Raw genomic sequence first — 3659 nt, 5'->3', positions numbered from 1 at the left:
TACATTTTTCAAATAATCATTACTACCCCTTAAATACACAGTTTTTATCTGTTAACTTGAAAAAAAGAAAAAAAAAGATGCATTTAAAATAAGAACTCTACCAAGAAGGAAAGAGAAAAAGAGTGTGACAAAGAGAAAGGGAGAAAAGGAGGAAGGAAGGAAAGAGGAAGGGCAGCAGGGAGGGAAAAGCAAAGCATAGGAAAACCTGCTTTAGAGAGAAAAAGTGAACAATTTGGAATGTTCAATGAAAAGACTATATTGTTGCTCTTGAAATCAGAATTGGACATCACTATAAAGACAGGATTTGGTTTGGTATGCTTTTAGGTTATTGCTTTTGTAAATTGTAGAATTATTGGCTAATCTAGAAAAGCGTCATTTTCATTTTATAGACAGACATTTCGACAAATAAATTCCTACAAGTTACTATAATAAACACTTTGTTACTCAGGCATTTTGACTTATTTAATAAATACTGTACATAGTATTAAGCTTCTATATTTCAAGGTAAATTGAAGATACCCACATCAAATTAAAAATTTTAAAATCTGCTTATATTATGTTTAAGTATCATACTTACTTCTCCTAGATAACTTGAACAACACATGGAAAATTAAAACTGAAGATCATCCTGGCAAACTGGATTGGACTGAAAATGTTATCAAAATGTAAACGTATAGTGTCTTCTACTAGAGTAACTGCAATAGAAAGAAATCTGCACAGATATTCAAAGTTTTCTTTTATGGAAGGTTCTATAGAGTAATTCAGCTTTGGCATAATTTTTATCATTAAAAAACAGAATATATACACGTGTTAAATATGGTTTGAAAATAAAAGTAGAATATCTTTTACAGCAGGAAAACATGTTTGAGAAATGTATATTTATTGAAAATGTCCTTTTGAAATCCCGCAAACGTGAATTCACTTGTCTTTTTATTTTCCTGTCAATTTGATGTTCAATTACTTAAAATTGACGTTTCAATTTCCAGGTCCCAGAGTGTTTAGTCTGAAAGAACTACCTAAGGCTCAACTCAAAATAAGTCTCAATACATGTTTGTAAAGAAGACGTTTGAATGTTGATAAGGGAGAGGAAGAGAAACACACTGATATTAGAGCTGCCATTCAGAGAATCCCTTTCATGAAATATTCCATCACTTACATGAAATGCAAATCATTCATAATTGTGGGAGGATGGCACGGCTATCACAACACCGACTTTGTCAAATCAGTTTCTCTTTATAGCTAAGAAGCTGAAATTAGGTTAAATGTTAATATATTTATTTAGAAGTTGAAATTTATAACATGAACACATTTCTAAAAAAGAAAAGAGTAATGTTGGGGCCAGCAGGTGGTATAGTATTTAAGGCACTGGACTCCCACATAGCCAACTGCCTGGTTTGAGTCCTGGATCTAGGGGGTTGAAAATCATGCTAGTGGCCAAAATTCGAAGAGAAGAATGGAGAAGGGATTGCCGTGTGGCCATTCCCCTAGGGGGTAATTTCTCACTTTCCCTCTCTCTGTCTCTCTTGAAAGCACATGCACTGCACAGTAAAAACAAACCAAAACACAACAAGGTAAGGTTGATATATGCTTCTTTTTATTTTTAGTCTATGACACTTTATGAGTTCAGTTATACTTTCAAGACTGAAACATGTCCAGAACATTTTTAAACTGGACTTTCTAGAAAGATGACACTATTTATAATTACGTGACATGACCAATGTTTCACACAACTCAGAATCCTGGTCAATCAATGTGGTGTCCCCAGAGCACATTTGGCATTTTTTTGTACTATTATAGCCAGGCATAAATGTGTTGGGGACTCCTAAAATAAATGCACATAAAGACACAAGCGTTTTTTTAAAGATATCCAGAAAAGAATGCTATCTAGATAGCAAAACTAAATTGTCTATGAATTGTACCTGCAGTTACTATGATATTTATTCTTCTGTCATTGTTGGCCTTTTCCATGCTTAAAAGTAGCATAAATCAATTGACAATGAAGCTAATATTTATAAACTATAGAGAAGGATTTTTTTTGACCGTCCAAAATATTGGCAAACTCGTAACAACACACCAAAAGCAAAGCATTAACATTTAACTTCACATTTCACAAGATATTCATAAAGCTCTAAAATAGGTGATTTTAACCAAACAGCATAATACTTGTGCTTTTTCTAACTTCCAAGCACCCAACATTTTCATACTCTCAATTTCTTGAGTTTGAGTCAAGAACTTTACTTCTTTGTGATTTCTGTTTTAGTCTATCTCTAGACTTAGTGACAAACCAAACAATGTGCAAACATCTATTTAAGAAAATTAAAATGCCATCTCATACTTTAGGAATAAAAATATGCTACTAAATCAAAAAGAAAAATCTCAGATTTTTCTAGAGGCTCTTCAGAAGAGATAAATGGATGATTTTTACAGGCCACACAGCTAAAGAAAAGTTGATTAAGGAGATCATAGCACTAGAAGTCTGAATATATCAAGGCTTTTCATAAATCACTTTAGAAACTGGTTAAAGCACTGGCCATGGCTGTGTCTACTGCAGACTGAGCAATCATCCATGTGGATCTGTCTAAATATAGCCTATCAAAAGACTCTGGCTTGGATGATCTTGAAGTAGAACACAAAACCAACCACAGGGATGGTAATATCCATGAACAAGTTCTGGTCTCTTCACTCCCATCAAGACTTACACCACTGGATAAAAGCCCTTGTTCATAGCCCACAGTGTAGAGAGATCAACAAACTCTCTGGAAGAAATGACATTCCAAAGCTGACCAGCGGTCCTGTAACTCATCACATAGCAATTCTCTTTGAAATGCTCCAAAATATCCAATGAAGTCATCAAGTGGTCCCAATACAAGCATCATGGTCCTGGGTGTATTTATCTGTTGTACTAGTGACAATGTATCTGTAACACCTTGAGCTTAATAGACATGTCCATTAAATTCTTCTGAGGGTTTTCTTCAAACTGTTACATCTTTTGTTTTCTTAGCAACTCGCCACTTAACCATCTTCAAGGCTGTGGTACTGAATGAGAGTGTTTTTTAAGTTTAGTCGCAAAAGCAGAGATCAGGCAGGCCTTCCATTTTTATTTCTGACATGGACTGGTCAGCCTCTTGATAAAAGTTTCTTTACTGTCTTGTTCTTTCCATCCACGACTAGATCTGTACATACTATTTTCTCAAGGCAGGATTCCAGAGCTTAACCCGTAACAGACACCTAATACGACATTGAAATTAAATGAAGGAATAAGCAAATGTTTAAAAAATCATACGTGTTTTACACACAAAGATATTGTTCACATAATTATTTACCAGAATGGAAAAACTAACAAACTAAAAGTGAATAAAACAAGCAAATGTCTCACTATTACAATTCCTGTGAGTGCAAAACTAATAAGTATAAAAGGTCTGGGGACCAGCAGATGGCATAATGGTTACTTATGCACACAACATAGTAGACTGAGGTTTGAGTCCTAGACCCAGCAACTTAAAACTCATGCTGGGTGTGTGTGTGCATGCCCAAGATACTGAGAGGAGAGAGAAAGAGAAGGGATTGCAATGTGGTCATCCCCCCAGGTGTGATTTCTTGCTTTTTGTTTCTCAGTCTCTTGGGCGACAAAAATCTCTCTTGAAAACAAACAAACAAAT

General features: G+C 34.8%; 1 pseudogene; it reads right to left on the bottom strand.

Annotated features, from left to right (window-relative positions):
- Positions 1-2495: 2495 nt before the first annotated feature.
- On the bottom strand, positions 2496-3110 carry LOC102472539 (stAR-related lipid transfer protein 4 pseudogene; annotated as a pseudogene).
- Between the last annotated feature and the right edge of the window lie 549 nt (positions 3111-3659).

The sequence above is a fragment of the Tupaia chinensis genome, unplaced genomic scaffold (assembly GCF_000334495.1).
Source record: "Tupaia chinensis unplaced genomic scaffold, TupChi_1.0 Scaffold000282_1, whole genome shotgun sequence".
Lineage (NCBI taxonomy): Eukaryota > Metazoa > Chordata > Mammalia > Scandentia > Tupaiidae > Tupaia > Tupaia belangeri.
This window is presented reverse-complemented; position numbering and strand designations above follow the sequence as displayed.